Here is a 12,353-nt window from a genome sequence, read left to right on the forward strand (position 1 = left end):
CTCAGTGATGACACAGCTGAAAGCCCCTGAAGTGCAGAGGTTAGAAGAATTAGGAGGCTGTATTCAGGTTCAGAGGAAACTGGGCCGTGATCATGGATTCTCAAGGAGCTCAGAGCTCAGTAAGAGTGAAAGAGATACGAACAGATCACTTCACTTTAGCAGAAATGTGGATTTGGATGATCGAGACCAAAGGAAGGGCAAATGCATTGAGTTTGTCACTTTTCAGATAGTTTTTGTCATTTAGTAAACATGTCTGTTAGCAATGTTTTATTTTTTTCACTTCACTTGGCTAGAGTTAATGTTCATTTATTGATGTACCTTTTCTACTAATGCTACTAGTAGTAATAATATTTAGTAGTAATATTTATGGTGTCGACTATGCATTGAGTTCTTAATTTGTGTCAGGGTCTTGGTTAAGCACTTTATATACGATATTCTACCATCCTATTAGATAAGATTAGCCTCATTTTACAGATGCTGCGAGGACTGAGACCCAGAGAGGCCCAGAGTAATCTGAGTAAGGCAAGAGGTTAACTAGTTATAAGACTAATAAGAGGCAGAGACAGGGTGAAGAACCCATGTTCTTCACCCAGGTGGGGACTCAGCTTCTGTACTGTGGTTACAGATAAGCCTTATCACCTCCTATGTAGGTGATAAGGATGGATTGGGTGGGGGCTGAAGATGGGGATCTTATAAAAGGGTAAACCCAGTACCTTCCAAGTTCTCACCTAATTTTTAATTGATTAGTGTTTTTTAATACAACAAAGGGTTTTGATTGCTTTACTATGTATATCTATGGGGATGACCCAGCTTCTAGTCCCCAAAAGTTTACAGTGTCACAGAGGACACGAGACATGGCCCCAAACTTGAGATACAAGTGCCACTAAAGACTTAGAAGCCAAGTGATGTGAGACTTAGTCAAGAGAGATGTTACCTCTGTCTTTGGGGGTTGGGTAGAGAAAATGCAGGCATGTTTTAATTAGAGGGAGGGTGGAAAGTCTCGCCAGGCAGGGAAGTGGATGAGGGGGCATTTAAATTTACAGGAGAAGATGCATGGGTAGGGGGAAAACCAGGAATAAATAGACAGCTTAGTGCATAATTATAAGTCAAACACTCATGTAAACTCTACTCAGGTCAAGAAAAAGACTTGTGCCAGCTCCCCCCAGAAGCCATTCCCACATGCCGTGTCTTGGTGCCAACCTCCTGGTCCCCACAATCATCACTGCCCTTGTGCTTCTTTATAGTTTTGTCATCTGAGTGTGCACACCTAAATACTGGAGTTTAATCCTTATCCTTTTATCATTTTCTTATTTGATATGCATTTTGAGCCACTTTTAATCTACAGGTTCCCTTGTATCCTTTTCTTTTCCTTATAATCTTTTTTTTTTTTTTTTGAAGGACCCAGGTCATTTGACCTGCAAAGTTGCCCCCGGGCTGGGTTTTGCTAATTGCATCCTCATGGTGCAGTTCAGCGTGTTCCTCTGTCCTCTGTATTTCCTGTGCATTGGAAGTTGGATCTAAGGCCTGATCAGAGTCAGGCTTCATCCCTAGGACCATTTGGCCATGAGTAGCCAATGAGTAGAACTCCAGTAATAGTGTGCTTGGGCTAGGTGTAGTGTGTGTGTGTGTGTGTGTGTGACAGAGAGAGAGAGAGAGAGAGGCAGAAGGGAGGCTTGAAGGGGCCGACTTTATAGGTTTTTGAGCCAAGAGCAGCATCTTCACAGGTATCCTTTCCAGCCACATATCTGTGTAGGAGTGACTCCACCGGTCATGATGTTAAAAGGGACCAACGAATGTGAAGTCTTGGAAATAATATGCAGATGGTTGGTAGTCATTTTCTATAGTACTATGATATAAAGCTAGTAAGATTTCCTATGAAATCTTACTAGCTAATCTTACTAGCTAAATCTTCTAACTATGAAATAAGGAATGGTTAGTTCATTGTGTAAATATTCTGGTCAGTAGCATGAATATTATAAGAATAGGTCTAGGGAGAAACATATGAGTCTTAAATCAAGAAGTGTAAAAGGAACTAATCTAAGTAAAAGGAAGAAATTAAAGAAGGTTATCTGTTGAAAGAGAGGGATATTTGTACCTATTTTGCTTAAGGAAATAAAAAAATTCACTCTTTTTCCAAATGGCTTCTCGAAACTGCTACTCTCAGAAGAATTTGACTAGGACAGTGGTCTCCCAAGTAGTTCTTAGAGTCATGAGGACCCTCTTGGCTTCATTTGGCCTTTTAAAAGTAAGAAGGCTGATTTATAATAATCACAGCTGACATGTACATAGCACTAACTTTGGACTGGGTATTATTTTTACCATTTTATGTTAACTAAGTTTATCCTATGTAGGTGTTCAGTCTGAAATACCTGTTCTTCACTTCAGTAGGGTTTGAGCCTGAGCCCTGTCTCCACTGCACTCCACAGCCAAGCGACCTGGCACAGGACCCTTCTCTTCTCCTCTTTGTGCCTCAGTTTATTCACATCTGCTGAGGAAATAACCGTGACACCTTCGTTGTGTACAGTATTCTAAAGGTCGAATGAGATCAAGTATAGGAGAATGTGGTAAAGAAGCAGAATGCTGTTAAATTCTTAATATTTATTATTATCTGTACTTGTGTATTTTGAGGGATTTGTGAGATGAACTTCATTACATTTTAAGTGCTTGGATGCTTAGACTAAGGAAAGGGACTCCCTAACTTAAAAAGTTAGATCGCCCAGTGCTAAGGTGGGGAGGTTTTCAAATGGCTGTATTAAGGCCCCCTTGTTTTAAAATTTTAATTGAAGCAATTTTAATAGCTTTTCTGCAAAGGCAGGAGTAAGTGTACCTTAGTTTTGATGACTCTTTTTCCCTTTCCTGAGTGTCACTGCTGTTAGTGATGGAAACCCCAGCTTTGTAGACAAGAGCCAGAGAGCGTTAAGGTCCTTCCTGAGAGGTTAATTTAGTCGTCTCAAAGGAGGCCACATTTACTCTCAGTCCCAGCATGGGCTAATTTAACTTTATCTTTTTACTGATGTACTAATCCCCAGGCATGGTTAACATTTGCGTACGCCAGTGTTGACAATAAGGGAAATCAAATTCGAATCAGTAGATTTGTTTGAGAAAACCAATATCTATTCATTTCACTTTCATTTTTGTTGAGCTTCTGGACTGTTTCTGATGAGAGTTGAACGGTCATTAGGATGGGTCTCCTGAATGTAATAAGCCATTTTGTTCTGGCTAATTTTAATATTTTCTCTTTTCTTTATACTTCAGCAGCTTGCCTTTAACGTGGCTACGTGTAATTTTCCCTGTATTTATTCCTGCTTGGGATTTACCAAACTTCTTTAGTCTGTAAATTCACCAACTTTCATAAACTTTTTTGGCCATTATTTCTTCAGAGGTTTTCTTTCTGCCTCGAAAAGCTAGAAACACAAAGCTTCTGGCTTTTCAGAAAACTAAAATCACCTTTGAAAGGGAAGAGACTTCAGACCGTCAATAAGATTCAGGAAAATATGTCAGGGCAGCTGATGGCAATCGGGAGCACTGTGTGAGGTCCCAAGGTGCCTACTTTGATGGGGACTAGGGTGTCATTGTCCTGCGTACAATGTTACTTGTATCTTTTATCTTCTCCAGTAAATGTCTCTGTTTTTTATATTACATGGCTGGATACTTTCTGAACGGACCTCATATATTGTAGAAAGTCTGGATTTAGTTACATTCAAGAGTTTTTTGGGTTTTGTTGTTGTTGTTGTGTTTTTGTGGATTTTTAAAAAATAGGCAGTTAACTTGACTGGACTTATAGTGCAGATTTTATATTTCCTGTCTGGAGAAGCCATATAAATCTCTGTTGAAGTCGTTTTAATTTTAGTATTATCTGAGCTGCCTTGGAGTGTGCCTCTTCCCTGCATGATTCAAGGGTTAGCCTGTGCAGAATTTGATGCCCTCCCTGTGTGGCTCCTTTCTTTCCAGGACTTCCAACTTCACGTTTAAACTGTTGGGATTGTCGTGAAAGCAGTTCTGCGTTTCCTCAAGCCAGTCAGTATGGATTTTCTTTCTGAGTTTTAGTCACTGCACTTGACATGTTTCGGGGCATGCCCTTAGACAAAAGCAGTGACATTTCTCTCATCCAATTCAGAACTTGAATTCTCTTCAAGTTTCTGCTTGTTTTTTACTGTTCTTAAGTTATTTTTTGTATTTTGTCCAGAATTTGGAGTCATTAGCAGTAGAATAGCTGATCTAATAGGAGCACTACCTCATCCATTACTGAAAGCCAAAAGTTGTGATGCTGGATAATTTTTATATAAATTTTCATTTTGTAGTTGCTAGCGTTCCATGTCATTTTTTCCCAAGGGTTGCTGGATATATTTCTGCCAGTCCCTTTTTTACAGGTAGCTCGTGGAGGATTTAGGTTTTTTGTAGGGGATTCACATCCAGACTCCTGCCTCCCGCAGTCCTGAGATCTTGTGTCCTAACAGTCATGTGGGCACAGAAAATTAATCCCAGACCCTTTATCCTTTGGGCCTCTTCAGCTTCAGTTCCACTTGTATCCATCTGACTTCAATTTGCTTTTTTCATTCTTGGAAACTGAAAGCATTCCTTCATTATTGTTTTTGTTGCTGCTGTCTCTCCTTTCATCCTTCAATAAATATTTTCTAAAGATGATTACAATTTATTCAGAAGTCCTGTGTTTGTAGTAATGGGGGCATCTACATTAGCTTAATTCGTTTTGTTTCCAGATATTTGTAGCCGTGTTTACTCTCGTGGGCAACACCAGACCTTCCCCAGAACACAACTCTGGCTGCTAACTCCTGTACTCAGGAGGGGACTGGGTTATGGCAATGTGAATGCTGGACAGGGGCCTGTAGCTCTTAGAATAGCAGAGGGCATAGGAGCAACCAATGCTATTTCAGCATTTACGATAGCCCGAGCTCTAAGCCCCTCACTTTATATGATTTAATTGTTACAATTCCTTATTTTAATAATGTTACCTTCATTTTACATATTAGAAAGATGAGATTAAGAGCCGTAAATAACTTGTTTCAGCATAGGGAGTCAGAATTCAAGCTGTCTGACTCAAAATTACGTACCTTCCATGATACTCTGCTGCCTCAACAAACATGTTTGTGGGTACAAACAGGTAAAACGTTGAGACTTGGCCATGTTTACCGGCAGTTGTGACAAAACGGCAGAACTCAGTGGCACTGGAGAATATCTGGAGGAGTTTACCCAAGTGTTTGCCAGTTTCATTCTTCTCATAGGTGAAATTTATGGATTATCATTGAAAACACTCCGTACTAATTAAACCCACACTAACAGAGATTGCTCACTCTCTTGGAGGGAAGTGAAAAAAAGGAATCAGAAGTTAAACAGTTGGAAAGAATTTTCATGTTTAACAGTCTGTACGAGGATCTTATGTTCTTCCAGCTAAATGGGACTGACATCATAAAATGAGAAGTTCAGTATTAAGAAAGAAAGTCGCCCTGGCTGGTGTAGCTCAGTGGATTGAGTGCGGGCCTGCGAACCAGAGGATTGCGGTTCGATTCCCAGTCAGGGCACATGCCTGGGTTGCAGGCCGGTTCCTTGCAGACCAACTACCAGCAGGGGATGCACAAAAGGCAACCATACATTGATGTTTCTCTCCCTCTCTCCTTCCCCTCTAAACATAAATAAATAAAATCTTTAAAAAAAAAAGAAAGTCAATAATAGTAGATATGATTATATTAAAACCCTTGAATTAATATCTGTAGCTTTGTGATCAACATGATTTTGTTCAAAAGGAACATTGTGTTCAATAAAAAGATCTTTATTTAGTATTCAGAGCTGGTAAAAGAAAATTTTTCTTAAAGTCATTAAAATTTTTTTTATTTTCAGTTATAGTTAACATACAATGTTATATTAATTTCAGGTGTATAATATAGTGTGATTAGATGTTTGTATGGCTTGTGAAGTGATCAGCCCAATAAGGCTAGTACCATCTTACACCATGTAGTTATTACAATATTATTGACGATTTTATGGGAAACTTTTCTGGCCCACAAAGTTGCTGTTAAGGGATCAACTGACAGTATTATGGGAGTTCCCTTTTTGGTAACCAGCTGCTTTTTTTCTTGAGACTTTTAAGATTCTCTTTGTCTCTAACCTTTGGCATTTTAATTATAATGTGGTTTGGTGTGGGCCTCTTTGAGTTTATCTTGTTTGGGGCTCTCTGCACTTTCTGGACTTGTATGTCTATTTCCTTTGCTAGGTTAGGGAAGTTTTATATTATTATTTCATCAAATAAATTTTCAATCCCTTGCTCCTTTCTTCTCCTTCTGGCACCCCAATGGTGTGAATATTTTCACCCTTGATGTTGTCCCAGGGTCCCTTAAACTATAGTCATTTTTTGGATTCTTTTTTATTTTTGATGTTCTGACTAGATGTTTTCTGCTACCTATTTTTCAAAATTGCTGATTTAATCCTCTGCTTCTTCTAATCTATTGATGATTCCTTCAAATGTAGTCTTCATTTTAGTTATTGCATTCTTCATTTCTGTCTTTTTAAAAAATATTTTCTATCTCTAGCTGTATGTTTTCTTATTTATTTTTTTTGTTACAGTTCTCAGTGAGTTCATCTACTCTTTCCCTAAGTTCATTTAGCATTCTCATAACCAGTGATTTGAACTCTACATCTAGTAGATTTTTTTTGGTCTCCGTTTTAGTTCTTTTTCTGGAGTTTTGTTCTTTTTAAAAAAAAGTCTGAACATGTTTCTTTGTCTTCTCATTCTATTTGTCTCCCTGTGTTTGTTTCTATGTATTAGGTAGAGCTGCTACATCTCCTGGTCTTAGTAGAGTAAACTTACATAGTAGGTGTCCTGTGAGGGCCAGTGGTACAGTCTCCATAGTCACCTGAGCTGAGTGCTCCAGGTGTGTCCTTTGTGTGAGTTGTGGTTCCCTTGCAATGATTGAACCTTGATTGTTTTTGGCATGTCAATCTGAGGAACTGACTCTGAGGCTGATTGGCTGTGAGGACTGGTCATGTCTGTAGAGGAGGTTGTTGTGCAGGGGCTGACCCACAGAGATGAAATCACTAGCAGGGCTCTGGTGCTAGTGTCTGCCCTTTGGATGCATCATTTGTGAAGTGGTGCTCCATTTGGATGCACCATTTGGATGGTGCTCTGGTGCCGTCTGAAGTTGGCCACTAGGTGTGCTGGGTCTGAGGCCTCTGGTTCAGGTCAAGGTCAGCTGATGCCTGTGCCCTGCCCTCGTGCCACCTGGTAAGAGCTACAAAGTGATCTTCAGATAGTCACTTGTTCTGGGTTTGGAAGTGCCTGGGAGAGGCTAAACTGCAAAGAGGCTGGCTGCCACTCATGGCAACCACGGGGCTGCTTAGCAAGAAGTAGGGGACACACCCAGGCCAGATGCTGCTTGTTTGGGGTTTGTGAACCTTTGTGAGATTTTAGGAAAGACCGCAGTGTGAGCCAATATAGGTCCTTTATATGGAAAAGCCACTGGAAGCAGCTTGGGTGGGCCTGCAAGTTGGATGTGGTGGTGGGATCTCAAGGAATAGCCAGGGCAGGGTGACCAGTGTTAATTGGGTTGATGGAAACTTAGACACGGTGCCTGCCTGCACCTGAAGGCTGGGTGGTGGAGAGCTCAGTGCGGACGAGTGGTGGCTGCCCACACTTTTGGGGGGGGGGGGGGAGGAGGAAGCTGCTCCTCCAGCCTGATGCCAGACCATTCTCTTCCTCCGAATGTGCCCCTGTGCTTTTCCAGCTGCTGCCCCAGTGCTGCAGCTCAGAATGAGTGAGTTCAACAGCAAGTAAGTCTGACCACAGGTCCTTAAGAGATACCTGCCTCTCCAGAAGCCTTCTGTCTCACTCTGCCACCATCCCAACCAGTTTTCACAGCCATAAGTTATAGGGACTTCTTTTCCTGGCACTGGAACCCTGGGCTGGAAGCCCTGGTATGGGGCTGGGACCCCTTCCTCCTTGGGGGGACCTCTGCAGTTGAGATATCCCTCCTAGTTTTTAAGCACCACACATGGGTGTGGGACCAGCCATTCCACGCCTCTGCCCCTTTTACCATTCTTGACGTGGCTTCTTCTGTATATTCTTAGTTATGGGATTTCTGTTCAGCCAGGGTTCAGGCGGTTCTCACTGGTGGCTGTTTTGTAGTTTCATTGTAATTTTGATGTGGTCTTGGGAGGAGGGGTGCACAGCATGTACCTACTCCACTGTCTTGGCTGAACGTCAACGATCTTAAAGTCATTTTCATAGCTTAATTAACTTTATCCTGGGAAAATATTTATTTTGTTCATATATTGCTTAACCACTGAATTATCAGTGGTCTGAGTTTCCCTTGGTAAGAAAAATGTTTATATCATTTTACTTATTAGCATAATGAGTCAACCAGAATGAAACATGTCCCCAAGAATTCAGGACGTTCAGTTAGTGTCCTCTCTGAAAGACTTGTCACAATGAATGCATACTCTTCTCTTGTCATAAAAATGGACTATTTATTCAACCGAAGGATATTATTTTTAGAAGTGTGGTCACAGTTTTCAGCAATATTAATTACCTTTTTTTAAATAAAGAATTTTCTTTTTGGATTCCTTATTGATTTAAGTCAGTCCCTTGGTTGTGCAAGTCTCTCACTCACCACACTTAGTAAACTTATTAACAAACTGGAATAACAAGAGGGCCCTCCCACATTTTCTCTCAGATACAACACAAGTGTTTATATGTACACTCCCAGTCATAGAGGCAGGAACAGCTCTTACTTAGATGTTGGCTCAGAGTCCTCACCTGAATACCCCTAGCCTTCAGGCTGGGTTTTTATCACCCGGTTGGGGTGACTTAGACTGTGTTGTTTTCTCTGACTTTTAGTGATGCTGAAAGTGCAGTTTCTCTTATAATAATGCATCTGTTGTCAAGTCCTTAACACAGACAACTGCTTATTAATTTCAGTTTGTAAGTGAGGAAACTTAGCATGAAAGTGACTTTGTCCAGTTAGCCAAGGCGAAAATAGGAGCAGACTACAAAGTTGAATCCCATCAGGTTGCTGTGTGACCTTGAGCAAGTCACTTAACCTGTCTGTGTCCTCAGTTTCCTTGTCTATAAAAAGTGGCTAACAAGAGTCCCTTCTCCATAGGGCTGTTGCGAGGGCAGGTTAAGCAAATGCATGCAAATCACCTGGTTCACTACCTGGAATGTAGTAAGTACTATGTGAGTCTACTTTTTACTTTTACTTTTCACTTTAGCACAAAATGCATTTCTGCCGGAGGCAGGGTGGTTCAGTGGTTCATACTGGTTCCAATACTATCCTAGCTCAGCTTTCCTGTGTAACAGAGCCTGAAGTAAGGTAGGCTTTACCGGGAACAGCCAAAGAGAGGGGAGAAGACAAGAGAGGCAGAGACATATGCAAGGCGGTACATTACCTGGCTGGCTGTAGCTTCTCAAAAATCAGCTAGTTTTTTGGTCCCACAGATGGGCTGTGTGGTACCAGTGCTCAGCACAGTCAGGCAAGGAGGAATGGGGAGAGGCATATGTCTGCCGGGTTTTTAACACCCCCATCCTTACAGGGCGCTTGGCTTGGTTCCCCATTTCCTCCCCACCCCTTACACACACAACTCCTGAGGAAGTCAGGTTTCAACATTTTCTCTGACTTCAGAAGCTTCAGGGGTGCTGTCGTTGCAGTAGGTCCTGCTGGGCTTTGTCATGAAGGCTGTGCCGTGGCCCTGCCCCTCCACCAGGGAGGAGGAAAATGGCTGGTGGTGTTAGGAAAAGAGGTAAGAGTGGTGGAGATGGGGGTCTCTGCTGAGCCAGTGGCAGAGGCTGGGGAGGCAGGTGGGACAGAGCCATCCTGGGCGGCCTGAGCACTGGGGCCAGCCCCGCCGCTCACAGTGGTGTAGCCTCAGGAAGCTCCTGTGGCTCCATGTCCTTCATTCTAAATGACATTGTTTTGAGGGCTGGAAGTGATGCATGTAATGTGCATTCAGTAGGAGTCTAAAGTAGGCACTTAATAAATAACAGATATTTTCCAATCCACCCATATTTGAAGTAGGCATTCATATCTCTTAATACTTGAATTTGCCTCTGGAAATAAAACATCTGTTTGAATTCAAAGGTGTGATTGAGATGTACTATGGATAGAATAAGCAAATGGGGTGATATTTTACCCTAGGAAATATCAGAGGGAATGAGTAAGGAAGCTCATGGTAGATAGAGAACAAAGGCCAGCCAAGAAGGTCAAAGGATTTAGGCAAAATCATGAGAACTGAGAAATGATCTCATGCTAGAAATGCTGTATGTAATTTTGTTTTTAACTGGAGAAAAGACAGAACGTGGTCTCCACTGCAGTTCTGTGGACCCAGGGAGTCCAGATCAGCACTATCATCTCTAGTCTTGATGTCTGTGGGGGAAAAGCAGTGTCAGTGTTGGGTCAAATGGAGGCTTTGATAGGAAACCAGGGAAGAAGGGTAAGTAAGTGGGACTTTGCTGGGCTCTGTTGGCTTCGAGATTAGATTAGATGTGAAGCCCAGAGGGAGAATAGGGTTTGGGAATCAAACTTCTGTCTCCTGGAGCCATATACATCATAGTGAGTGGACACTGTGTCCATTGCAAAGAGCAGAAGCTGAAACCCTGGAGGGTGACAGTGCCCGATTTACACTGATAATGAAGATAGAACAAGCCTAGTTCATCTGACCTGGGCCCCACATCACTGACAGTTTACTGCCTGTCCTAGGCTCAGAGTAAGGCCTCCACTGATATTTTTGGAACTAATGTTCTTTAAAAAAAACCCTCAAAGAACCCAGTATACCTCAAAAGGTCATTCTCTCAATGTATTCTTTTCTCATAATATGTAATCTGGAATGTAAAATATGATGATATAATTTACTTTATCCAAGTCAGCTAAACTCAAGAGAGACTTATCCAAGGCTTATTATGTCACTAGAGATTGAATGTAGTACTGGAATCCACATTTATGAGTTTGGCATTTCAGGGAGCATCAGGTCAGGTCTAGAGAAATCATTGCTGTATAATGTGTTTGGGAAGGTGATGGAGTATGGACCTAACAATTAGTTTCATTACAGTGAAAAATGGGAAAACAAGAAATCCTCATGACTCGGGTTTTTTTTTTTAATATTTCTTTTTTTTATTCTGTTCTTTTTTTAAATATAGTTTATTGATTATACCATTACAGTTGTTCTATTCCCCCCTTCAATCCCCTCCACCCACACCCTCCCTCCCCCACCATTCTCCCCCCCTTAGTTTATAACCACGTGTCTCAAGTTCTTTGGATTCTATATTTCCCCCACTATTCTCGCCCTCCCCCCTATCTATTTTCTGCCTACCATCTATGCTATTTTCTGTGCCTTCTCCCCTCTTCTCCCCCTCCCACCCCCCTGTTTCTAACCCTCCATGTGTTCTTCATTTCTATGGTTCCACTCCTGATCTAGCTGTCCTCTTGGTTTGCTTTTATTTTAGGTGTGGTTGTTAATAACTGTGTGTTTGCTGTCCTTTCACTGTTCATATTTTTCATCTTCTTTTTCTTAGATAAGTCCCTTTAGCATTCCATATAATAAGGGCTTGGTGATGATGAACTCCTTGAACTTGACCTTATCTGAGAAGCACTTTATCTGTCCTTCCATTCTAAATGAAAGTTTTGCTGGATAAAGCAATCTTGGCTGTAGGTCTTTGGATTTCATGACTTGGAATACTTCTTTCCAGCCCCTTCTTGCCTGTAAGGTCTCTTTTGAGAAATCCGCTGACAGTCTGATGGGTACTCCTTTGTAGGTGACTGTCCCCTTATCCCTTGCTGCTTCTAGGATTCTCTCCTTCATTTTAGTCTTGGCTAATGTAATTATGATGTGCCTTGGTGTGTTCCTTCTTGGGTCCAACTTCTTTGGGACTCTCTGAGCTTCCTGGATTTCCTGGAAGTCTATTTCCTTTGCCAGACTGGGGAAGTTCTCCTTTATTATTTGTTCAAATAAGTTTTCCACTCGTGGCTGTTTCTTTCCCCCTTCTGGTACCCCTATAATCCGGATGTTGGAACGTTTAAAGATGTCCTGGAGGTTCCTAAGCCTCTCCTCATTTTTTTGAATTCTCATTTCTTCATTCCTTTCTGGTGGGATGTTTTGTTCTTCCTTCTGGTCCATTCCATTGATTTGAGTCCCAGTTTCCTTTCCATCACTATTGGTTTCCTGTGCATCTCCCTTCATTTCAATTAGTTTAGCCTTCATATGTTCCTCTAATTTGTGACTATAATCTACCAGTTCTGTGAGCATCCTGATAAATAGTGTCTTGAATTGTGCTTCTGAGAGGCTGGCAATTTCTCGGTCGCTTAGAGTTATTGGCTCTGGGACTTTGAGTTCTTCTTGCGCCATCTTTCGGG

The 12,353-nt window shown here is 41.6% G+C and overlaps 1 protein-coding gene across 5 annotated transcripts in view; it reads left to right on the top strand.

The window, feature by feature from the left end:
- The window catches only part of PLD1 (phospholipase D1), a 183,466-nt gene that overhangs the window by 52,381 nt on the left and 118,732 nt on the right, over positions 1-12,353 (top strand). Inside the window, exon 2 of one of the 5 annotated variants that reach the window (XM_037046524.1) lies at positions 10,962-10,971. The exons of the other annotated variants lie outside the window; for them this stretch is intronic. The gene's annotated coding sequence lies outside the window, so the exon portion shown is untranslated. The remainder of the gene's footprint in view (positions 1-10,961; positions 10,972-12,353) is intronic. 5 annotated transcript variants of the gene reach the window in all.

The sequence above is a fragment of the Sturnira hondurensis genome, unplaced genomic scaffold, assembly GCF_014824575.4.
Source record: "Sturnira hondurensis isolate 20B ecotype Veracruz unplaced genomic scaffold, ASM1482457v3 Scaffold0005279, whole genome shotgun sequence".
NCBI classification, from domain to species: Eukaryota; Metazoa; Chordata; class Mammalia; order Chiroptera; family Phyllostomidae; genus Sturnira; species Sturnira hondurensis.